We start from the raw sequence: 27,102 nt of genomic DNA on the forward strand, positions 1-27,102 counted from the left end.
GTTATTTTTCAACACACGCTGCCTTACTTGCGATGTCAAATAGCAGCGATGTTTATAACAACGTATTGCAGAGAGAAATCAAATATTTTGATTAAGTGGCAAGTTATCATGTTAATGTTCTAATGTTAGATCTCTGTGGTACTTTTAAATGTGTGCTTAAGCAGGGTACTTTACCACCTTCCCACCACCATTCCTACCCTCCATTCTTCCTCCTAGCTTTATTTATTCCCCCATCTGTTGCCCCCTCAACTGTATGTCTAGTGTTCTCTCATTCATCTGAAAGTGGATAATGAAAATGGTAACCCATGGGAAGTCTTGTGGTAATCTACCTCAGCATCAAAGTAGGACATGTACTAGAGAACACTGTTCTCTGTTACAGCTTGCAATGCCCTTATAATGCATACATAGAATTCCTAATTTCCAAAGGGAGATATGACGTCCCATCAGTGAAAGGTGTAAGCAGGCCTGGGAACTGAGAAGCTCAGACATTATGCCCCAGAAGCTAAGCTGCAATGCTGTCCCCAACTTGTCATGTCCAAGGGGTTGACACATCGAAGGCAATGTTTGGTTCATTTGTTCAAATTCAACAGAAGAATCGCGGGATTTCATCTGATTGAGCCCAAAGGATGGGTTCAGGATTATGAACAAATGAAATAGCCTAGAAACACTTGTTATAAATGCCATTTCATATCATATCATTCTTTCTTGGCACCATGTGGAATCTTTCTTGGGTGGGCTGATCTTCTCAGCATGTCTCAATATTCCACCCAGATGTCTGAGATCCTTGACATCACCAAACTCTAGTGTCTCTGGTCACAGGTCATCTTGACAGGGCCCAGTGCCAGGCTCTTTAGCTGTGGGTGGATTCAGAGAATAACATGCCCCCCCATCATGTGAAAACATAAAAATTGATATGAGGCTGGGAAGCCCAAAAGAAACACACCAACACAGGTTACAAAGCACATACAAGTGCTTTATTTAAAAGCCACCTTCCAACCCCAAGATCGTAAAGAATCCCAGAACCAGGTGCTAAGATTCCAATCTCCTACAGGGATATGTACTTCAGAACTAAGGACATGCAAGTTCTGTATTGCTTTAAAAATTGTCGGCGAGGAATCTGGTACGAAAACACAGCAAGCGGACCCCACCAATTTGCATACTCCACCTCGTTCTGCCAAAATGACATCTAATGCCATCCGATTTTGGAGTGCTACCAATCTTATTGCTTTTTGTTCTAGTGTCATATTGTAGAGTATGTCCGTGGTCCGGTTGATCGTTCTCTCCAGTTATTTATTTAAAAGCTACAACAGTTACCAAAGTCAATTGACAAACAGATAGCTATTCGGCTCTCAGAGTAACGTAACAAACTTCAACGAGGGTTCGATGCATTAGTAGAGAGACCGTACATTTGGAATACTTGGGCTTTTATATCCTTTATCCAACCCTTGGCCAACCCCCTCGCGGGTTAACCATTCTTGGGACCAGGCCTAGGGTTCCTTTCCAGGTCAATCCTATAATGTATGCATTTTGATCAGTTCCTCTGATACAGTTGTTCATTTACACATAGGTCAGAAATAGGACAAGGTCTCAGTTCGCGACCCCGACAAGTGGCCTGCAGGCATATTAATTATTCGTGTGTGCGGAGGTCACAACGGCCAGAATCTCACTCAGTATGTCATTCAGCCTCCATTTTGATGTTCAGGGTGACTTCCACATTACAAGAGAACCTAAAATGGCGGCTGAATCCAAGATGGCGACCTACATTACTTTTCATTAAGGTCAAGACCTTGCCGCGGAGTCTATTTACATGATATTTTTAGACAACTTGGCGTAGGCCAATACACATTCAATTACTGCGATAGGAGGCATAATATTATTTCAATTCCAACAGACCCTCCTTTTGGCCTATGCCAAGTGCTAATATAATTTCTAATACTTTTGCAAATAACTCCATGTATTGTCATCCATAAATCCCGAATCATTGTCTGTAATATCTATAGCCATTAGGTCATTCATCAGAACCTCTTGTAGCACAAACTCTTTGGATGCCGTGTCTGGGGCATACATTCTATGCCCTATTGTGCTCACTGCTTGGGCACAACATCCCCCTAGCATTCCACAAATACTCGGAAGACATTGAAAACAGCAACAAAGAAATAGCAGGATCCCCAAAATAACCAGAATAACAGAAAGCACCTTCCAACCCCAAGATCGTAAAGAATCCCAGAACCAGGTGCTAAGATTCCAATCTCCTACAGGGATATGTACTTCAGAACTAAGGACATGCAAGTTCTGTATTGCTTTAAAAATTGTCGGCAAGGAATCTGGTACGAAAACACAGCAAGCGGACCCCACCAATTTGCATACTCCACCTCGTTCTGCCAAAATGACATCTAATGCCATCCGATTTTGGAGTGCTACCAATCTTATTGCTTTTTGTTCTAGTGTCATATTGTAGAGTATGTCCGTGGTCCGGTTGATCGTTCTCTCCAGTACCCTTGCTAATCCCCTAATGTTCTCAGAGTTTGTTATTTGTCCCCAAAAGGGCATAACTGATTTTGCTATATCTCCCAATTCTTGCCCAGGGGTATCTCCGTTCTTGTCCCGCCGTGGTCGAGCCTTAGAACCCTCCAATGTACTAGCTACAAATACCCCGGGTAACAGGATTCCTAAATAACAGGTTCCCTACCAATCCTTGGGCAACCAGCGAAATGCTAAACTACCACAAACAAAATAAACAGGCCCCCCTACATACAGAGGCCTGTTTTCTCCAGTCAAATTTACAATGTTCATACAACCTTCAAAATCTCCCATTGGCCGAGTGCCATTTCTTTGTACACAAAAGGGGACCGAATCAGGGCTGTGATTTATAGAGTAAGAAGGAGGCACGGCGTCCTTATTGCCTATCGGAGCCATTTTAAAGGAAATTAAAGTTTGAAAAGGAAGAGACAGTTTATCAGACGGCCTAATAGAAGCGACATTAGGTTTACTTCTATTTGCAAAAAGCGAGCATCCCAGGGGAGTTAATTCACGTTTCTCGAAATCATTCAAATTAGTTCCATCAAAGTTCCCTGAGATGCTATCATTCCAACGGCCAAAGAATAGTGCTCTAAGAGAGGCATAGCAAGCAGTCGTTAAAGGTAAAGGGTGAATATACCATCCTAGTCCCTTGTTCCCATGTTGCGGTAAATGAGTGCAAATCCAACAATTACTCTTATTAAAAATGGCATGCGTTGCATTCATTACTATCATTAGAGTGTTATTATGATACTTTTGTCTATGTTGGGAGTCTCTAGGGGACAGAGTGTGAAGGTGTACAGAGGGAGTCAAAGCAGTTGGTACAATCTCGGTCGGTAGTAGAGGTTTTAGAGGATAGATTTCTTCAAAGTACCAAAGTCCTACAGCAGTAATTGCAAAAATAACAATTATCATTATCAAAACACAGCAATACGTTTTCGGGGCCCAGGCACATTGTTCATTGTCCAAGTTGGTCACCCCCTTATTCACAAGTCCAGTGCGGGGAGCAGCAGTGGAGGTGGCAGGCATTGTAGTTCCTCAATCAATGACCCCAATGTTCGTTGCTGGTGACGCTACGGTCGCGCGATTTCTTAGTCCTTCCCAACCCTAGCCAGCAGAATCCCTTTTTCTTCCTGTTGTTCAACAGAAACTTTCTTATACAAAAGAAAACTTTCAATCACTTCTCTTTCCCAAATGCATGGAAAAACCCGTGCCGTAGTTCTATTTTCTTCGTCGAAGGTTGTACCTGGTGGTACCCAAGATTGTTTGATCCGAAAATAAGGTGTCGTCACTTCCTGAGAGAAGCGACGTATCGGAGGCGACGGAAGTCGCAGAACTTGAAACAGTGTTTTCCGGAAGTGATTTTTCAAAAGAGTGCGGAGACGAAATGGACTGTTCCCCAAGCTCCACGGGCTCAGAGAAATTCTCCGACGCACTCACAGCGCTGTTTGCTACTCCAAGATCAGGGACTGTAGCATCAGCGAGGGGATCTGCTTCTTCTGTAACGTGTGGCGTCGGGTGAGGAAGTTTCTTGACATGCGTCGCGTGGATCCAGTGTTTCTTCCCAGCCACCCGCACTGCTGTCCGGGTGACCAACAGCACCTGGTAGGGTCCCTTCCAACGAGGAGCGAGACAGGAAGACCTTTCATAGGCCTTCACTAGGACCCAACTTCCAGGCTGTATATCGTGTCCTGGGCCCGTGAACCGTACAGGTAAAGTTGAATATACCTGTTGATAAATGAAATACAGGTTTTTAGTTAACTGGTTACAGTAGTCTACAAGCAATACATTTTCCACCTCTCTCAGGGCTTTAGGTTTTGGGAGACCCCAAATGTTAGCAGGTCTCCCCATCACTACCTCAAATGGAGAAAGCCCAGTCTTAGTTTGAGGTGTGGTACGCATAGCCAATAATACAATAGGTAAGGCATCTGGCCATTTCAGTTTGGTATCGGCACATGTTTTTGCAAGCTTATTCTTTAAGATACCATTATGTCTTTCCACCAACCCAGCACTTTGAGGATGTCTAGCTGAGTGAAATCGTTTCTCAATATGTAATGCTGTGCACATCTGCAAAATTACTGCTGCAACAAACTGAGGACCATTGTCCGACCAAATTACCCTTGGGAGCCCAAATCTAGGAAAGAATTCTTTTACCATAATCTTTGCAGTGGTCATGGCGGTAGCATCTTTAACGGGGAAAGCCTCGACCCATTTACTAAAGGCACAAATAATTACAAGAACATATTTCAGATTGTTACACCGTTCCATCTCAATAAAATCAAAGTGAATGACCTCGAAGGGAACAGAAGGGGGCCCAAAGCTTCCCCTTGGAGTTACTGTCCCCTTACCCACATTGTGCTGTAAGCAGATCATGCAGTTCCGAACATGGCGTTTTGCAGTCTCCAGAATCTTGTTATTCACCCAAACTTGTTCTAACATTTTCGTGATCTGCTGAGCACACACATGTGTAGGACCTTGTGCCATCGTAACCATCGCCAGCACATATGAATCAGGGAGCAACCATTTTCCTTCAGATGTATCCACCCAACACCCATCATCATCCAGTTTCCCCATTCCTTCGGCCAACCTTTTAGATTCTTCTACTGTAGCATCAGTTTGAATATCCCGCACAGACCCAATACCTTCATCCATTACACAGGCATCTTTTGTTTCCCTTAGCACATACATGTCTGTGCTAAGGTCTGTGGCCGTTTGCCTGGCTATCAGGTCCGCAAAGGCGTTCCCTTTTCCCACATCATCTATGACCTTACGATGTGCTGCACATTTCATGATCGCTAACTGACTAGGGAGCGCGAGTGCCGAGAGCAATTGCACTATCAAGGAGCCAGGCTGAATCTTGGTCCCATGTGAGGTCAGGAACCCTCTTTCCGACCAGAGCCTCCCAAAGTTGAGAGCCACCCCAAAGGCGTACTGGCTATCAGTATATATATTTACTATACGCTCTTCGGAGAGTTCACAAGCTCGGGTCAATGCTATAATCTCTGCGGCCTGCGCGGAGTTATGTGAAATTCTCTTAGTTTCAACAACTTTACCCAATGTAGTAACTGCGTAGGCAGCTGTAGATGTACCATCGGGGAGTTTGAAGCAGGAGCCATCACAAAACATCTGCCCTTCTGCATTGTCCAAAGGAGTATCTATAAGATCTATCCTGCCCTTCGTTTCTTGTTCAGTGGTATACAGACAGTCATGTAATTATTCGTCACCGCAAACAGTGTTTTGCGGGAAAGGTAAGAGTTCAGCCGGATTAAGAACACAACACCTCTTAATTTGAATGTGAGGGGCAAACAGAATTAATTCATACCTTGTTAACCGTGCAGAGGTGAGGTGTTGCATTTGGGTTTTGTTCAATAGGATATCTACAGGGTGAGGTACCATCAAAATCAAATCATGGCCTAGGACCATTCCCTCACTCTGGTTTACAGACGCGGCAGCAGCAGCGACAGCTCGCAAACATCTTGGCAAAGCGCATGCGACAGGATCAAGGGCGGAGGAGTAGTAGCCGCACAGCCTATTCTTCCCTCCGTGTTCTTGTGTTAACACAGCCAAAGCAGATCCATCACATTCATTCACAAACAACACAAAGGCCCTGTCATAATTTGGAGAACTCAGAACCGGTGCAGGGCATAACGCGGTTTTGTGAAGCTCAAATGATCGTTGATGTTCCAATTTCCATGGCAGTGGCAGAGAAATGCCCTTCTTCGTCAAAGCCAACATCGGTTTTATCACTAGCGAAAAGTTCGGGATCCACAACCTACAGTAAGAAGCCATACCTATTAAGGCTCTGACTTCCTTCTGTGTATTTGGAACAGACATGCCAGAAATGTGTTTTATTCTTTCAGGTGTCAATCTTCTCCCCTCCTTTGACAGGAGGTACCCTAAATAGGCGACCTCCTGACAACAATATTGAAATTTTTTGAGCGAAGCTTTATGACCATTTTTGGCTAGATGAACAAGCAACAGTATAGTGCCTTCTTTAAAAGCACTTTCAGAGTCTGCAGCCAAAAGCAAATCATCAACATATTGAAGCAGTGTACAAGTAGGTGGCAATTCAAGGGTGTCGAGCTGCTCTTTCAAAGCTCTACTATAAATGCTTGGACTTTCAGTATACCCTTGAGGTGCCCTGGTAAATGTAAATGAGCGTCCCCCCAAGGTAAACGCAAACAAATATCTACTTTCCTTATGTATAGGAATGCTAAAGAAAGCATTTTTTAAATCCACAACGCTGAAGTGCGTAGCCGTAGCAGGGATCATTGTCAATATTGTTGTTACATCAGGCACGATTGGAAATTGTGGGGTGACAACTCTGTTAATAGCACGAAGATCAATTATGAACCGGTATGGGATTGCATTGTCGCCTTTCTTATATACAGGCAAGATCGGACTGTTACACAAACTACCTGTAATCTTCTCGATCACCCCACGATGCACAAGATCGGAGACAATGCATTTCAAAGCACGCTCGCCCTCAACTGATATTTTATACTGCGGAATGCATGGTAGTTTAACTCCATGTTTCAAAACTATTTTAACAGGCTCAATCTGCAGTACCCCGACATCATTGTCGTCAACTGCCCATAAACATTCCGGGACAATGCTAAACTCAGGAGGTAAAGGTCGAATCAGAAACTGAGAATTAGGAAGTTGCTGTGGTGAAACCATCAGCCGTACTCCATCAGAGGAACAATGAATTACTGCATTCAATTTCTTTAACAAATTCAACCCCAGCAAATTCTCTCCACAGTTTGAAGTCAGAAGAAAAGGGCAATGGTCCGTAAAGGGACCCAAAGAAACAGACACCGGTGAAGAAACCAGACAGACAATTGGTATACCAGAAAACCCTATGGAAACATTTGTTTGCCCTGACAGTGGAATGTTTGGAACCCGAGAATGATCAATGGAGCACTTCTGTGCTCCAGTGTCAATCAAAAACTGGTGTTTCCTATTTCCTACTAATAATTCAAGTAGGGGCCTTTCTGATTAACGGGAATAGGTGAAGGTTCCAAACCGTGCTTCGGGCAGTCCTAATGAAATAGAGTATCATCGGAAGGAAGCTCTTCAGAAAGGTAGGCAGCAGAAGGGTGATCAAATATGTTCCTCGAGTCCACACTCGAGGTCTGATTTTCCCGTGAAAAAGGTTGCTGAGGATCTTTCAAAAACTGACCTCTATCAGGGCCCCCTGCTCCAGGGTGGCCCCTAGGTCGCCTAGCCATACTCCCAAACGCACTGTTTGACCTTTGTCGAAGGACGGGGCACTGTGCTCGCCAATGACCTTCCTGGCGGCAATAAGCACATTGATTAATATTCACAGAACCCAAAGGAGCATTTCCTTTTGGGAGATACTGACCTCTAGTCTGTGTCGTGCTTCCTCTGGGGTTTCTAACAATTTGTTGTAATAATACTTTGGTTTTCAAATCTCCTTTCCTCTTTTCTATTTTCTCCTTCTCATTATTAACACGGTTCTCATAATACTGAGCCATGTGCAAAACCTCAGATTGAGATTTTGCCTGCCAAGCACTCTCAGAGGACATAATCTGTGACTGGATGTCAGGCAACAATCCATGTACAAATTTGTCCACAAACAACCTTTTCCCAGACTCTGTACCCAAATCCTGCCCACTGAAGTCAGAAAATACCTGCTCAAATCTGTTAAAGAATTCGGTGGCGCCTTCAGTTTTCCCTTGAACACAGGCCGTAAGCTTGTCCCAAATAATTCTTTTCTCTGGAATTATAGTTTTTAATTTTGCGACAATTCTATCAGGCAAAGTAAGTATTACCTGTGGTGGTTTCTCACCTGCTGGTCTTTCACCATCAACCCTAATCATATTAGCCCACGTATCTCCCAACCCTGGCACATCGTCTATTGTCCGAACCTGCTTCCATACATCTACGGGTAGGAGTACAGGTAATAGCAAGTCAATATCACTTAAGGTGAACACAGAGGACTGCAAGACGGACTCTATCTCTTTGTAAAACCCCGTCGGGTTTTTCCTGATATCGGGAACTGATTGTCTAATAGTGTTCACTTCCTGTCGTGAAAACGGGACGTGAACGAATTGCGATACATAATGTGCAGGGATATCCACAGCGGGTGCACCAGTCCCAGCGTTGGCGGGAATCTCAACCTTTGGGACAAAGGTCGGAGGAACCTCTCTCATAGGCAACTGAGATATAGGTACCTCCGGCCGCTTACTAAGCAACAGAGCCAGGTCGAGCGCTAAGGCAGCCGAAGATGTGTCGGGCGAAAAAGCCCTTTTACAAATCCCCAACAATTCTATGGGGCAACTAACCTTCTTTCTTACACATGCTATTTGCAGGTACTGTACCATTACCTGAATTACCTTTCTTTGCATTTCTACTGTATACTGACTATACGTGTCATATACTTCATCTGGCGGAATCGATGAATCCGAGATCCATCGAATCGCATCTTTGGTACAAATTCGTACGTCCTCAGGTGCCGATCTACGACACGGAAGGAACCGTTTCTGTACATACATACTATCGCCTTCGTCATCCTCATCTCGTGACTTTTCAAAGTCCTTCCTATACTCAAACAACCTTTCAACATGACCATATACTTTCTGCTCTGTGTCCCTCGAAAGTGCCAAAGCATTTAGATCTCTTACCCCTTGTGGAAGATCCGAATTTTGTAATCTACCCCACATCACACATAAATGAGTCCCCAAACCTTCGATAAAAACATTTTTCTCTGGAAAACTGTTCAAATTAGATAATGTGGAAAAAACATTAACTTGATCACCTTTCTCCATACAGTGCTTAGCCCATGCAAACAATTCCTGTTTCCTATCTGCAGAAACAGTATTACGAGTGACGATCTTTGATCCTGCACCTTGATCAACTTCAGTCAATATGGGACCACTCGGGAGCGGAGGTGCAGGTAAATTTAATAAAGGTGCAACTATCGGCGCAGGAGGAAGGGGCGGTGCGATAGGTGGAGGAACAACAACTAGAGGAATAGGAACAATAGGTTGTACAGGGGGAACAGGAATGACAGCAGGAACAACAGCAGGAATGGGCAGAGCGCCCAAGAAAGGATCATACGGAGGCGGCGCAGAGGCACGAGGCCTGCGTTCGTTTAACAATTTTTCAATAAATTCTTCGGAAACATGAAAATCTTTAGAGGGGTACATTTTCTGGATTCCAAGTGAAAAAGCCCTATCCATATTTTTAACTGATTCTGAATGTTTTTCTTTATCATATAACAACGCTTTTTCGGCATTTGTTTTATGACGGCGTGCATGTTTATCCCTACTTTTAAGCTGCTGTAACGCTTCTTTTTTCCAATTCTGTAAAACATCAAAGGCTGCAGGTCTAGCCTTCTTTTTTAGCAAGACCGATTCTAGGTATTCAATACGGGAGATCTCAAAACTGCCATTGATTGGCCACTGAAATTCGGAGGCATGTCTGGTCTGTCTGTGCCAAATATCATTAAATACTATACTACCAATGCCATACTTACAGTACATAGTACATGCCGGCGACCCCTCCTGGGGTGCCGGGCGGCTAAATTCCAAAGATTGTCGATCGCTGCAGAACAGAGCCCTAAAGAGCTAGACAATTTCCCAGGCATTTAAAAAATAATTGGTGTTACCTGGTCAATAATTGTGTCTGCAGATACAATACGCCAAATTCAAATTGTCAGGGTTAAATTAAGAGCCGGGCCACGACTGCACCTGACCAAACCTAAGTGTGGAAACAGAGAAATTGATATGAGGCCGGGAAGCCCAAAAGGAAACACACCAACACAGGTTACAAAGGACATACAAAACGCTTTATTTCAAAGTTACAAAGTTACCAAAGTCAATTGACATACGGATAGCTATTCGGCCCTCTGACGAACACGCGAACCTTCAACGTAAGGTTCGCACTGAAAGTGGGAGAGACCGATCATCGGGATGCTTGGGTTTTTATACGTTTTGTCCTGCATTGGCCAGCCCTCTCGCAAGTTAACCATTCTTGGAACCGTGGCTAGGGTTCGTAGCCAGGTCAAACACACAATTTACATATTTTGATCAGTTCCGCTGATACAGTTACACATTTACACACAGGTTAAAGAGAGGACAAGGTCTTAGTTCGTGACCCTAACAAGTGGCCTGCGGACATATTATTTATTCACGTGTGCGGAGGTCACCACGGCCGGAGTCTTACTCGAAATGTCATTCGGCCTCAATTTTGTGATTCAGGGTGACTTCCACACTGCAAGAGTACCTAAAATGGCGGCTAGATCCAAGATGGCGGTTTACACAATACATTAAGGTCAAGACCTTGCCGCAGAACCTATGTACATGGTATTCTTTAGACAGCTTGGCGTAGGCCAACATACATTTAAACAATGCGATTGGGGTCACAATGTTATATCGATTTCCACAGACCCTCCTTTTGGCCTATGCCAAGTGCTAATACATCATTTCCTAATACTTTCGAAAATAACTGAAGGCATTATCATCCATAGGTTCCGCATCATTGTCTGAAATGTCAATAGCCATAAAGTTGTTCATAAGAACTTCTTGCAACATGAACTCTTTAGATGCTGTCTTCGGGGTGTATATCTTATGCCCTATTGCGCTCACTACCTGAGCACAACACCCCCCCCATCATTCCACATATACTCGGGAGGCATTGAAAACAACAGCAAAGAAATACCAGTATCCCTAAAATACCTAAAATGACAGAAAGCACCTTCCACCCCCAAGATCGTAAAGAATCCCAAAACCAAGTACTAAGGTTCCAGTCTCCTACAGGGATATGGACTTCAGAACTGAGAGTGTGTAAATTCTGAATTGCTTTAAAAATTGTTGGCGAAGAATCTGGTACGAAAACACAACAAGCGGACCCCACTAATTTACATACTCCGACTCGTTCTGCCAGAATGACATCTAATGCCATTCGATTTTGAAGCGCTACCAATCTTATCGCCTTTTGCTCTAAGGTCATATTGTAAAGTATGTCCGTGGTCCGGTTGATCGTTTTCTCCAACACCCTCGCTAATCCCCTAATGTTTTCTGAATTTGCTATTTGTCCCCAAAAGGGCACTACTGATTTGGCTATATCCCCGAACACTTGTCCAGGGGTATCTCCATTACTATCCCGTCGCGGGCGAGCCTTAGATACCTCTAAGGTACTGGCTATAAATACTCCTGGTAACAATATCCCTAAATAACAAGTCCCCTGCCAATCCTTGGGCAACCAGGGAAAAGCTAAACTACCACAAACAAAATAAACGGGTCCCCCTACATACAAAGGCCTATTTTCCCCAGTCAAGTTTACAGTATTTACACAAGGCTCGAAGTCTCCCATTGGCCTAGTGCCATTTCTTTGTACACAGAAAGGAACAGAATCAGGACTATGATTCACAGAATAAGAAGGAGGCATGGCATCCTTATTGCCTATCGGAGCCATCTTAAAAGAAACTAGATTTTGAAAAGGGAAAGATAGTTTATCAGACGGCCTAATAGAAGCGACGTTAGGTTTACTTCTATTTGCGAAAAGCGAGCATCCCAGGGGAGTCAATTCACGTTTTTCAATTCATTCAAATTAGTCCCATCGAAGTTCCCTGAGATGCTATCATTCCATCGGCCAAAGAAGAGTGCTCTAAGAGAGGCATAGCAAGAAGTCGTTAGAGGTTAGGGATGTATATACCATCCCAGTCCCTTGTTCCCATGTTGCGGTAAGTGAGTGCAAATCCAACAGTTACTCTTATTAAAAATAGCATGTGTAGCATTCATCACTATCATCAAGGTGTTATTATGATATTTCTGTCTATGCCGAGAGTCCCTAGGGGACAGAGTGTGAAGGTGTACAGAGGGAGTCAAAACAGTTGGTACGATTTTGGTCGGTAACAGTGGCTTCAAAGGATAAATTTCTTCAAAATACCAAAGTCCCACGGCAGCAGTTGCAAAAATAACAATAATCAGAACGAGAACACAACAGTACATTTTCGGGGCCCAGGCACATTGTTCATTGTTCGATTTGGTCACCTCCTTATCTAATAGTTCAATACGGGGAGCAGCGGTGAAGGCGGCAGGCATCATGGTCATCCCGATCGACGGCCCCAATGTTCGTTGCTGGCGACACTTCGGCCACGCGATTTCTTAGTCCTTCCCAACCCTAGCCAACAGAACCCTCCTTTTCTTTGTTCGATAAAGAGAAAAAAACAGTACTTCAATCACTCTTTTCCTTCCGGATGCACGACACTTGTGCGGTAATTCTATTTCCGTGGTCGAAGGTTGTACCTGATGGTACCCAAGTTTGTTGAATCCAAAAGCAAAGTATCGTCGCTCCCTAAGGGGAGCGTCGTGTCGGTGGCGACGGAAGTCGCAGAGCTCGAAACAAGATTTTCCGGAAGTGATTGATCAAGAGAGTGTGGAGACAAAATGGATGGCTCCCCAAGCTCCTCAGGCTCAGAGAACTTCTCCGACGCACTCACAACACTGCCTGCTACTCCGAGATCAGAGATTGTAGCATCAGCGAGGGGTTCTGTTTCTTCTGTAGCGTGTGGCGTCGGGTGAGGAAGCTTCTTGATATGCGTTGCATGTATCCAGTTCTTCTTTCCTGCCACCCGCACTGCCGTCCTGGTGACCAACAATACCTGGTAGGGGCCGCGCCAGCGAGGCGCAAGACAGGAAGACCTCTCGTAGGCCTTTACCAGGACCCAGCTGCCGGGCTGTATATCGTGTCCTGGGCCCGTAAACCGTACAGGTAAGGCAGCATTCACCTGGTGGTAAATGAAATACAGATTTTTAGTCAATTGGTTACAGTAATCTATGAGCAATACATTATCCACGTCCCTCAGGGCTTTAGGTTTAGGGAGACCCCAGATATTAGCAGGCCTTCCGATTACCACCTCGAACGGAGAGAGCCCAGTTCTAGTCTGGGGTGTGGTGCGCATAGCTAACAACACAATAGGTAAAGTGTCGGGCCATTTTAGTTTAGTGTCGGCACATGTTTTTGCAAGTTTGTTTTTCAAAATACCGTTGTGTCTCTCTACCAACCCAGCACTTTGAGGATGCCTAGCTGAATGAAAACGTTTCTCAATCCCTAAGGCAACACATATTTGTAACATTACGGCTGCGATGAAGTGGGGACCGTTATCCGACCAAATTATCCTCGGGAGCCCAAATCGAGGGAAGTACTCTTTCACCAGGATCTTTGCAGTGGTCATGGCGGTAGCATCTTTGACAGGGAAAGCCTCGACCCATTTGCTAAAAGCACAAATGATGACAAGAACATATTTCAAGTTATTACATCGCTCCATTTCAATAAAATCAAGGTGAATGGTTTCAAAGGGGACAGAGGGGGGCCCGAAACTTCCCCTTGGAGTCACTGTCCCTTTACCCACTTTGTGCTGCAGACAAATCATGCAATTCTGAACATGTCTTTTTGCAGTTTCCGAAATTTTATCATTCACCCAAACCTGCTGCAATATCTTCGTAATTTGCTGGGCACACACATGCGTTGGACCGTGTGCCATTGTAACCATTGCTAACACATAAGAATCAGGGAGCAACCATTTCCCGTCGGATGCGTCCACCCAACACCCTTCATCATCTAATTTTCCCATGCCTTCAGCCCACTTCCTAGATTCTTGAACTGAGGCATCAGTCTGAATATCTCGCACAGACCCAATGCCTTCATCTATTATACAAACATCTCTCACTTCCCTCGAGGTGTACATGTCTGTGCTAAGGTCTGTGGCTGTTTGTCTAGCTATCAAATCTGCAAAAGCATTTCCTCTGCCCACATTGTCTATGACCTTGCGATGTGCTGCACATTTCATGATCGCTAATTGTTCAGGGAGTGAGAGCGCTGAAAGTAGTTGTACTATTAAGGGACCATGCTGAATCTTGGTCCCATGTGAGGTCAGAAACCCTCTTTCCGACCACAGTTTTCCGAAGTTGTGAGCCACCCCAAAGGCGTACTGGCTATCCGTATAAATATTGACTCTATGCCCTTGGGAGAGCTCACAAGCGCGGGTCAACGCTATAATCTCCGCGGCCTGCGCGGAGTTATGCGGAATCCTTTTAGTTTCAACAATCTTATTCAAAGTAGTAACTGCATAAGCAGCTGTAGATGTACCATTCGAAAGTTTGAAGCAGGAGCCATCACAAAACAGCTCCCCTTCCGCATTCTCCAAAGGAGTATCTGAGAGGTCTATCCTGCCCTTTGTTTCTTGCTCGGTGGCATACAGGCAGTCATGTGATCCTTCATCACCGCAAACAATATTTTGCGGGAGAGGTAAGAGTTCAGCCGGATTGAGAACACAACACCTTTTAATTTGGATATGAGGAGCAAATAGGACTAATTCATACCTTGTCAACCGGGCAGAGGTAAGGTGTTGCGTTTGAGTTTTATTCAATAGAATATCAACAGAGTGAGGTACCATCAAAATTAAATCGTGGCCTAGGACCATCCCCTCACTCTGTTTTACAGACGCAGCGGCAGCAGCAACAGCGCGCAGACATCGCGGCAAAGCGCATGCAACAGGATCGAGGGCGGAGGAATAATAGCCGCACGGCCTATTCTTCCCTCCATGTTCCTGTGTTAACACAGACAAAGCACATCCATCAAATTCATGCACAAACAACACAAAGGCCTTATCGTAATTTGGTGTACCCAGAACCGGTGCTGAACATAGCACGGTTTTGAGAAGCTCAAATGATCGTTGATGTTCCGATTCCCATGGCAGTGGCAGAGAAATGCCCTTCTTCGTCAAAGCCAACATCGGTTTTACCACTAGTGCAAAGTTCGGGATCCACAGTCTACAGTAGGATGCCATCCCTATCAGGGCTCTGACTTCCTTCTGCGTTTTTGGGACAGACATGCCAGAAATGTGTTTTATTCGTTCAGGTGTCAATCTTCTCCCCTCCTTTGACAGGAGGTAGCCTAAATAGGCAACCTCCTGGCAACAATATTGACATTTTTTAAGCAAAGCTTTGTGACCATTTTTAGCTAGATGAACAAGCAACAATATAGTGCCTTCTTTACAAGCTTTCTCAGAGTCTGCAGCCAGGAGCAAATCGTCTACATATTGAAGCAGCGTGCAAGTAGGTGGCAATTCAAGGGTGTCGAGCTGCTCCTTTAAAGCTCTACTATAGATACTAGGACTTTCAGTATACCCTTGAGGTGCCCTTGTGAATGTAAATGAGCGCCCCCCCAAGGTGAACGCAAACAAATACCTGCTCTCCTTATGTATCGGAATACTAAAGAAGGCGTTTTTCAAATCCACAACGCTAAAGTGCGTAGCCGTAGCAGGGATCATTGTTAAGATCGTCGTTACATCAGGCACGATTGGAAATTGTGGGGCTACCACTTGGTTAATAGCACGAAGATCTATTATAAACCGGTACGGAATTGCATTGTCGCCTTTCTTATATACTGGCAAGATCGGGCTATTACATAAGCTACCTGTAATCTCTTCGATCACCCCACGATGTACAAAATCAGAGACAATGCATTTCAGAGCATGTTCACCTTCAGTTGAGATTTTATATTGCGGAATGCGCGGTAGTTTAACCCCATGTTTCAAGATTATCTTAACAGGCTCGATGTGCAATATTCCGACATCATTGTCGTCTATTGCCCACAAACATTCCGCGACAATGTCAAACTCGGGAGGTAGGGGTCGAGTCAAGTACTGGGAGTTAAAGGGTTGCTGTGGTGAAACTGTTAATCTTATTCCGTCATGGGAACAATGAATCACTGCGTTCAGTTTCTTTAACAAATTCAACCCTAGCAAATTTTCTCCACAGTTTGAAGTAAGAAGAAAAGGGCACTGGTCTGTGAAAGGACCCAAAGAAACAGGTACCGGCGCAGAGACCGGACAAACAGTTGGTATACCAGAGAACCCTATAGAGACGTTTGTTTGCCCTGACAGTGGAATGTTTGGAACCCTAGAATGGTCGATGGAGCACTTTTGTGCTCCAGTGTCGATCAAGAACTGATGTTTCCTATTCCCCACCAATAATTCAACGTAGGGGCCCTTCTGAATAACGGGAATAGGTAAAGGTTCCAAACACTGCTTCGGGCAATCCTAATAAGCCAGAACTTCGTCAAAAGGAAGTTCTTCAGAGAGATAGGCAGCAGAAGGGTGATCAAATATATTTCTCGAGTCCATACTCAGAGTCTGATTTTCCCGTGAAAAAGGTTGCTGGGGATCTTGTAGAAGCTGACCCCTATCAGGGCCCCCTGCTCCGGGGCGGCCCCTTGGTCGCCTACCCATACCTCCAAATGTGCCTCCTGACCTCTGACGAAGGGCAGGGCACTGTGCTCGCCAGTGACCTTCCTGGCGGCAATAAGCACACTGATTTATATTTATAGAATTTGGAGGAGTATTTCCTCTTGGAATGTACTGACCTCTAGTCTGTGTCGTACCTCCTCTGGGGTTTCTAACAATTTGCTGCAACAATACCTTAGTCTTTAAGTCACCCCTTCTCTTTTCGATTTTCTCTTTTTCATTGTTAACCCGATTCTCATAATATTGAGCCATATGCAAAACCTCTGACTGAGATTTTGCCTGCCAAGCGCTCTCTGAGGACATAATTTGTGACTGGATGTCAGGCAACAATCCACGTACAAATTTGTCCACAAACAACCTCTTCCCCGACTCTGTGCCTAAATCCTGTCCACTGAAGTCAGAAAACACCTGTTCAAATCTATTAAAGAATTCAGTAGTACCTTCAGTTTTCCCTTGGACGCAGGCCGTAAGCTTGTCCCAAATAATCCTTTTTTCTGGGATTATAGTTTTTAGTTTAGCAACTATTCTATCGGGTAAGGTAAGTATTACCTGGGGTGGTTTCTCACCAGCTGGTCGTTCCCCATCTATTCTAATCAGATTTACCCATGTATCCCCTAACCCCGGCACATCATCTATTGTCCGTACCTGTTTTCATATATCAACTGGCAAAAGCACTGGAAACAATAAGTCCATGTCACTTAAGGTGAACACAGAAGACTGTAAGACGGATTCTATTTCTTTATAAAACCCTGTGGGGTTTTTCCTAATATCAGGGACTGATTGTCTAATCATGTTCACTTCCTGTCGAGAGAACGGGACGTGAACAAACTGCGATACGTAATGTGCAGGGATATCCACCGCGGGAGCACCAGTCACCGCGTCGGCGGGGATTTCTATTTTCGGGACAAGGGTCGGAGGGACCTCTCTCATAGGCAACTGAGATATAGGGACCTCCGACCGCTTACTGAGCAATAAGGCCAAATCGAGCGCTAAAGCAGCTGTAGAAGTGTCGGGCGAAAAAGCTCTTTTACAAATACCCAATAATTCTATGGGGCAACCAACCTTCTTCCTTATACATTCCTCCTGCAAGTGCTGTACCATCACTTGGATTACCTTTCGTTGCATCTCTACCGTGTATTGACTATATGTGTCATACACCTCATCTGGCGGTATCGATGAATCCGAGATCCATCGAATCGCGTCTTTGGTACAAATTCGTACTTCCTCAGGTGCTGATCTTCGGCACGAAAGGAACCGTTTCTGTACGTATATCCTATCGTCCTCATCATCCTCGTTTTGTAACCTTTCAAAATCTCTTCTAAACTCAAACAACCTATCAACATGTCCATATACTTTCTGCTCTGTATCCCTCGAAAGTGCCAAAGCATTCAGATCTCTCACCCCTTGTGGGGGATCCGAAGTTTGCAATCTACCCCACATTACACATAAGTGGATCCCCAGTCCTTCAATAAAAACATTTTTCTCGGGAAAATCGTGCAAATTAGATAATGTTGAAAATACATCAGTTTGATCACCTTTTTCCATGCAATGCTTCGCCCAGGCAAATAGTTCCTGTTTCCTGCCCACAGGAACAGTACTACGAGTCACGATTTCTGACCCTGCACCGGGATCTGTTTTAGTGAACACGGGACTCCCCGGAATCGAAAGTGTAGGTGAGCTTAACAAGGGTGCAGGGGAAAGAGGCAATGTAATAGACGGAGGAGCGACAACCAAAGAACTAGGAGCAGTAGGCTGCGCAGGAGGAGTAGGAATAACAACGGGAACAATAGCAGGAACGGGCAAAGCGCCCACAACAGGAGCATACGGAGGTGGCGCTGAAGAATCAGGCCTCCGTTAATTCAATATTTTCTCGATAAACTCCTCGTAAACATGGAAATCTTTAGAGGGGTACATTTTCTGGACCCCGAGCGAGAAAGCTCTATCCATTTTCTGGGCTTCTTCTAATCGTTTTTCCTTGTCATACAACAATGCCTTTTCGGCATTTGTTTTATGACGACGTGCATGTTTATCCCTACTTTTAAGCTGCTGCAATGCTTCCTTTTTCCAATTTTGTAACACATCAAAGGCTGCTGGCCTAGCCTTTTTCTTAAGCAAGATCGATTCTAAGTATTCAATACGGGGGATCTCAAAACTACCATTGATTGGCCACTGAAATTCGGAGGCATTTCTGCTCTGTCTGTGCCAAATGTCATTAAATACAATACTACCAATGCCATACTTACAGTACATAGTACACGCCGGCGACCCCTCCTGTGGTGCCGGACGGCTAAATTCCAAAGATTGTCGATCGCTGCGGAACAGCGCCCTAAAGCAGCTAGACAATTTCCCAGGCATTTCTCAAAGAATTGGTGTTACCTGGTCCAATAATTGTGTCTGCAGATACAATACACCAAATTCAAATTGTCAGGGTTAAATTAAGAGCCGGGTCACGACTGCACCTGACCAAACCTAAGGAGGACCGTATGGTTTACAAAGGACTTCAACTAACGATTTTTACCTACGTTCGGTGGTTTCGGCAAATCTGCCCGCCTCGTAATTGGACCCTCGTCAAGATGCCGTGTCAGACCGCACGACTATCGCCCAAGGATCGGATCGTGCCACGCTGCCGAGGTATCGCGTCTCGATCGGTCGGGCCCGCAGAATCACACCGTCCGATCCTGATTCAATAGTCTGCGTCAACCTTCAATGATCCGGCATCAATCTTGAGGGTCCCTATTCGGGCGCCAACTGTGGAAACAGAGAAATTGATATGAGGCCGGGAAGCCCAAAAGGAAACACACCAACACAGGTTACAAAGGACATACAAAGCGCTTTATTTCAAAGTTACAAAGTTACCAAAGTCAATTGACATACGGATAGCTATTCGGCCCTCTGACTAACACGCGATCCTTCAACGTAAGGTTCGCACTGAAAGTGGGAGAGACCGATCATCGGGATGCTTGGGTTTTTATACGTTTTCTCCTGCATTGGCCAGCCCTCTCGCAAGTTAACCATTCTTGGAACTGTGGCTAGGGTTCGTAGCCAGGTCAAACACACAATTTACATATTTTGATCAGTTCCGCTGATACAGTTACACATTTACACACAGGTTAAAGAGAGGACAAGGTCTTAGTTCGTGACCCTAACAAGTGGCCTGCGGACATATTATTTATTCACGTGTGCGGAGGTCACCACGGCCGGAGTCTTACTCGAAATGTCATTCGGCCTCCATTTTGTGATTCAGGGTGACTTCCACACTGCAAGAGTACCTAAAATGGCCGCTAGATCCAAGATGGCGGTTTACACAATACATTAAGGTCAAGACCTTGCCGCGGAACCTATGTACATGGTATTCTTTAGACAGCTTGGCGTAGGCCAACATACATTTAAACAATGCGATTGGGGTCACAATATTATATCGATTTCCACATAAGGAGGACCGTACGGTTTATCAAAGAACTTACCTAACGAATTTTATCTTGTGTTTGGTGGTTTCGACAAATCTGCCCGCCTCAAAAATGGACCCTCGTCAAGATGCCATGTCAGACCACACGACTATCGTCCAAGGATCGGATCATGCAGCGCTGCCGAGGTATCGCGTCTCGTTCGGTCGGGCCCGCAGTATCACACCGTCCGATCCCGGTTCAATGGTCTGCGTCAACCTTCAATGATCCGGCATCAATCTTGAGGGTCCCTGTTCGGGCGCCAACTGTGAAAACATAAAAATTGATATGAGGCTGGGAAGCCCAAAAGAAACACACCAACACAGTTTACAAAGGACATACAAGTGCTTTATTTAAAAGCTACAACAGTTACCAAAGTCAATTGACAAACGGATAGCTATTCGGCTCTCAGAGTAACGTAACGAACTTCAACGAGGGTTCGATGCATTAGTAGAGAGACCGTAAATTTGGAATACTTGGGCTTTTATATCCTTTATCCAGCCCTTGGCCAACCCCCTCGCGGGTTAACCATTCTTGGGATCAGGCCTAGGGTTCCTTGCCAGGTCAATCCTATAATGTAAGCATTTTGATCAGTTCCGCTGATACAGTTGTTCATTTACACATAGGTCAGAAATAGGACAAGGTCTCAGTTCGCGACCCCGACAAGTGGCCTGCAGGCATATTAATTATTCGTGTGTGCGGAGGTCACAACGGCCAGAATCTCACTCATAATGTCATTCAGCCTCCATTTTGATGTTCAGGGTGACTTCCACATTACAAGAGAACCTAAAATGGCGGCTGAATCCAAGATGGCGACCTACATTACTTTTCGTTAAGGTCAAGACCTTGCTGCAGAGTCTATTTATATGATATATTGAGACAACTTGGCGTAGGCCAATACACATTCAATTACTGCGATAGGAGGCATAATATTATTTCAATTCCAACAATCAGTGGTGAATGCTTACTTCAATGGTTTGGCCTTACACTGCTAGCAGACTCTTTTCCCCCACCGGAAGATTAGACTTAGGGTCAAGGATCCTGGCACATTTCTACTTACTCTTCACTTTGTTTCCCTCCATTTCCTCTCTCCTCCTTGTCCCTTTCTGTCTCATTCTCCTGCCACCTGTATTATCTGCTCATTCCCTCCTTTCCCTTCTCTGCCCGCCTCACTGTTCTGATGCACAGCACTTTTCTTTCACCTCCAAACTCAACCTTCAGATTCTTCTAGTTACATCTTAGAAAATCATGAAGCTGCTTTTAAGATCAGCCAAGTCCCTGCAGTGAAGGGGCAGCATTTAAAATATGAATCTCTGTTTAGAAAACTACATAAACTTAAGAAATCCCCAACCTGTGGCGGTTACAATTTTTAATCATAAGCCATACACGAGTAGGGGGCTTGGTGGGAACAACCAGCTCGCCAAACGCCAGACACCGGTCCTCATCCTCATCGAATTTACTGGAACACCACACACAATTAAGACTACAAGTGTATGTACAAATTCACCATTGGTACAAGCCTGTACTACACAGTGAAGTGGTAGCGATGGCTGAGCAGCCAGACTTATCTCAAGAGTAAAGTAGCAGTATCAGAAGTTACACAAAGGATAGCAATGACTATGGTTCAAGCAAACACTGACTCAAGGTTTCGGAGTGAAAGAATATACATTTATTTACACCATCAGTTATAAACCAGTTCACTAATATAAAGCAGTAGAAAATCACAATCTGGATACACTACACAACACCCAATCAATTCTGGACAAGTTAGGCTCAACATGAAGTGTGAGCAAAATGGCACTCCAGTAATTTAAAAAGGAGAGGAAAGACAAGGTTATTCAAAAATCAACAACACCAACACGTGATAGGCAGGGCAATCTAGAAAAGGCTTACTACAATGAGGATCCAAATCAATAGGCCTGGGCCAATGTTAATGGTTCAGAAACTTTGCAGAGGATCACACAGGTCAGAGTAGTTTGCGGTTAAGTCTTTGCCAAGAGTTCAAAACGAAGTTGGTCGGAGGAAAAATTATTCAAAAGAGTAGAGGAGGACAAGCCTTCGGAGATGCAAAATATTTCAAACACTTTCACCACGGTCAGACGGAACAAATGAACAGATTTGAACAGTACCTTAATTGAAGAACAATGCTGTAGCTGAGGCGATGGTTCCTGGCAGTTTATGCAGGCTCACAGTTCCTGAAGCGACTGTCGTACTGACAAGAAAGAGGAAGACTGGAGGGTCCTGCACTACCCATGGAAGAAGCCAACAGCGGAGCAAAAAGTTCAATAAAAGGTGCGCTCCTTAAAACCCAAACAGGTTACTCTCCACCTGACCATCTGGTTCACTGCAGCAATGCACAGCAAATTCGACCAGGGTGAGGACTAGTGTCTGGCGTTTTGCGAGCTGGGTTGTCCCACCAAGCTCAAGGGAAGAAGATTCCTTGCAGATCTTCTCTGTCATCAGAGTTTCGGGCGATTCGGACCTGCAGCAGGGCTTCACCGGGATGTCCAGTAGTTGCAGCAGTCGTCTACCTTCAGCTCCTCGTTGGTTCTCTTGTTCAGGTGGTGACTCTGCCTTCCAAGTCCCAGAGACATGCTTTTAAGCAGTTTTCTCCCATTCACACAGCCTCACTGTCAATCACACAGCAGGGTGGCTGTCCTGGCAGGACAGTCACCTAGCCAATCATACTAGAGTGTGACTTGGGTCTCCTAGGAGACCTTGTGCAGGGGCCTAAAATCCCTCCTTCACATCCTGTCCACCCAGACACTCAGGCGCCTAAGGAGGGCTTCTCGAGCAAGGGAACCAAACCTGGTTTGGTGCGCAGAGTTAAACACGAGAAAGACCTTTACAAAAAGAAATGGCGAATAAACACGACCGGAACCTAAATAAAATCAATGGGGTCCAGCGGGTTTAGAGTTTGAGGCCACCACCATAGCCTCTAACAGTACCAAGGCTATTTTCATAGCTCACGGTAGAATAAAAAGGGTAGATACCCCTTTCCAGTACTCTATGGATGATAGTTTGTACTGGGTCTGTAAATTTAAAAAGACTAGTAAAGTCAATGGCAAATTTACATGTTCTGGGAGACAGGAGAAAGTCCCATAAAATGGAGTTTAACAGTGGGAAGTCTATAAAGACAACCCTGTGTCACTGCACTAAAGGTGCTGTGTGACACACAGTAAAAAGATGAAGCCTATGGAGTGGGTGAGACTCTATAGCCCATGAACACATAACATGTACAAAACATAACCAAAAACACATGTAAGAGTGGGAAAAAGGCACACACTCTTACCAGGTGAAAAGTTTAAATCCTAGAAATCCAGCTAAGATGCTGAGGGACTCAGTAGGTAAGGGAAAGTAGCCATTCTGGATAATTCTCCCTAACAGTCTGTTTAGCCATGGTTGGCTGATAGTAATGTGGGGCTGAGTAGGCAGTTTAGCCACAGTTGGCTTATAGTAGTGTGGGCCTGAGTAGGCAGTTTAGCCACAGTTGGTTTATAGTAGTGTGGGGCTGAGTAGGCAGTTTAGCCATGGTTGGTTTATAGGAGTGTGGGGCTGAGTAGGCAGTTTAGCCACAGTTAGTTTATAGTAGTGTGGGTCTGAGTAGGTGGTTTAGACATGGTTTGTTTATAGTAGTGTGGGGCTGAGTAGGCAGCTTAGCCATGGTTTGTGTATAGTAGTGTGGGGCTGAGTAGGCAGTTTAGCCACGGTTGGCTTTTAGTAGTGTGGGGCTGAGTAGGCAGTTTAGCCACGGTTGGTTCATAGTAGTGTGGGGCTGAGTAGGCAGTTTAGCCACGGTTGGCATATAGTAGTGTGGGCTGAGTAGGCAGCTTAGCCACGGTTGGTGTATAGTAGTGTCGGGCAGATTAGGCAGTTTGGCTACAGTTTGTTTATAGTACTGTGGGGCTGAGTGGGCAGTTTAGCCACGGTTGGCTTACAGTAGTGTCGGGCTGAGTGGGCAGTTTAGCCACAGTTGGCTTATAGTAGTGTGGGGCTAAGTAGGCTGTTTAGCCATGGTTTGTTTATAGTAGTGTAGGGCTCAGTAGGCAGTTTAGCCTACGGTTGGTTTATAGTAGTGTGGGGCTGAGTAGGCAGTTTAGTCACGGTTGGTTTATAGTAGTGTGGGGCAGAGTAGGCAGTTTAGTCACGGTTGGTTTATAGTAGTGTGGGGCTGAGTAGGCAGTTTAGTCACGGTTGGTTTATAGTAGTGTGGGGCTGAGTAGGCAGTTTAGTCACGGTTGGTTTATAGTAGTGTGGGGCTGAGTAGGCAGTTTAGTCATGGTTTGCTTATAGAAGTGTGGGGCTGAGTAGGCAGTTTAGTCATGGTTTGCTTATAGAAGTGTGGGGCTGAGTAGGCAGTTTAGCCACGGTTGGTTTATAGTAGTGTGGGGCTGAGAAGGCAGTATAGTCACGGTTGGCTTATAGTAGTGTGGGGCTGAGTAGGCAGTTTAGCCATGGTTGGCGTATAATAGTGTGGGGCTGAGTAGGCAGTTTAGCCATGGTTGGCTTATAGTAGTGTGGGGCTGAGTAGGCAGTTTAGTCACGGTTGGTTTATAGTAGTGTGGGGCTGAGTAGGCAGTTTAACCATGGTTTGTTTATAGTAGTGTGGGGCTGAGTAGGCAGTTTAGTCACGGTTGGTTTATAGTAGTGTGGAGCTTAGTAGCCAGTTTAGTCACGGTTGGTTTATAGTAGTATGGGGCTGAGTAGGCAGTTTAGTCACGGTTGGTTTATAGTAGTGTGGGGCTGAGTAGGCAGTTTAACCATGGTTTGTTTATTGTAGTGTGGGGCTAAGTAGGCAGTTTAGTCACGGTTGGTTTATAGGAGTGTGGGGCTGAGTAGGCAGTTTAGCCATGGTTGGCTTATAGTAGTGTGGGGCTGAGTAGGCAGTTTAGCCATGGTTGGCTTATAATAGTGTGGGGCTGAGTAGGCAGTTTAGCCATGGTTGGCTTATAGTAGTGTGGGGCTGAGTAGGCAGTTTAGTCACGGTTTGTTTATAGTAGTGTGGGGCTGAGTAGGCAGTTTAACCATGGTTTGTTTATAGTAGTGTGGGGCTGAGTAGGCAGATTAGTCACGGTTGGTTTATAGTAGTGTGGGGCTGAGTAGGCAATTTAGTCACGGTTGGTTTATAGTAGTGTGGGGCTGAGTAGGCAGTTTAGTCACAGTTGCTTTATAGTAGTGTGGGGCTGAGTAGGCAGTTTAGTCACGGTTGGTTTATAGTAGTGTGGGGCTGAGTAGGCAGTTTAGTCATGGTTGGTTTATAGTAGTGTGGGGCTGAGTAGGCAGTTTAGTCACGGTTGGTTTATAGTAGTGTGGGGCTGAGTAGGCAGTTTAGTCACGGTTGGTTTATAGTAGTGTGGGGCTGAGTAGGCAGTTTAGTCACGGTTGGTTTATAGTAGTGTGGGGCTGAGTAGGCAGTTTAGCCATGGTTGGCGTATAATAGTGTGGGGCTGAGTAGGCAGTTTAGCCATGGTTGGCTTATACTAGTGTGGGGCTGAGTAGGCAGTTTAGGCACGGTTGGTTTATAGTAGTGTGGGGCTGAGTAGGCAGTTTAACCATGGTTTGTTTATAGTAGTGTGGGGCTGAGTAGGCAGTTTAGTCACGGTTGGTTTATAGTAGTGTGGGGCTTAGTAGCCAGTTTAGTCACGGTTGGTTTATAGTAGTATGGGGCTGAGTAGGCAGTTTAGTCACGGTTGGTTTATAGTAGTGTGGGGCTGAGTAGGCAGTTTAACCATGGTTTGTTTATTGTAGTGTGGGGCTAAGTAGGCAGTTTAGTCACGGTTGGTTTATAGGAGTGTGGGGCTGAGTAGGCAGTTTAGTCACAGTTGCTTTATAGTAGTGTGGGGCTGAGTAGGCAGTTTAGTCACAGTTGGTTTATAGTAGTGTGGGGCTGAGTAGGCAGTTTAACCATGGTTTGTTTATAGTAGTGTGGGGCTGAGTAGGCAGTTTAGTCACGGTTGGTTTATAGTAGTGTGGGGCTGAGTAGGCAGTTTAGTCACGGTTGGTTTATAGTAGTGTGGGGCTGAGTACGCAGTTTAGTCACGGTTGGTTTATAGTAGTGTGGGGCTGAGTAGGCAGTTTAGTCACGGTTTGCTTATAGAAGTGTGGGGCTGAGTAGGCAGTTTAGTCATGGTTTGCTTATAGAAGTGTGGGGCTGAGTAGGCAGTTTAGCCACGGTTGGCTTATAGTAGTGTGGGGCTGAGTAGGCAGTTTAGTCACGGTTGGCTTATAGTAGTGTGGGGCTGAGTAGGCAGTTTAACCATGGTTTGTTTATAGTAGTGTGGGGCTGAGTAGGCAGTTTAGCCACGGTTGGTTTATAGTAGTGTGGGGCTGAGTAGGCAGTTTAGTCACAGTTGGTTTATAGTAGTGTGCGGCTGAGTAGGCAGTTTAGTCACGGTTGGTTTATAGTAGTGTGGGGCTGAGTAGGCAGTTTAGTCACGGTTGGCTTATAGTAGTGTGGGGCTGAGTAGGCAGTTTAACCATGGTTTGTTTATAGTAGTGTGGGGCTGAGTAGGCAGTTTAGCCACGGTTGGTTTATAGTAGTGTGGGGCTGAGTAGGCAGTTTAGTCACGGTTGGTTTATAGTAGTGTGCGGCTGAGTAGGCAGTTTAGTCATGGTTGGTTTATAGTAGTGTGGGGCTGAGTAGGCAGTTTAGTCACGGTTGGTTTATAGTAATGTGCGGCTGAGTAGGCAGTTTAGTCATGGTTTGCTTATAGAAGTGTGGGGCTGAGTAGGCAGTTTAGTCATGGTTTGCTTATAGAAGTGTGGGGCTGAGTAGGCAGTTTAGCCACGGTTGGCTTATAGTAGTGTGGGGCTGAGTAGGCAGTTTAGTCACGGTTGGTTTATAGTAGTGTGGGGCTGAGTAGGCAG

The sequence above is a fragment of the Ambystoma mexicanum genome, chromosome 5q (genome assembly GCF_040938575.1).
Source record: "Ambystoma mexicanum isolate Mex_15411 chromosome 5q, UKY_AmexF1_1, whole genome shotgun sequence".
Classification (NCBI taxonomy): Eukaryota; Metazoa; Chordata; class Amphibia; order Caudata; family Ambystomatidae; genus Ambystoma; species Ambystoma mexicanum.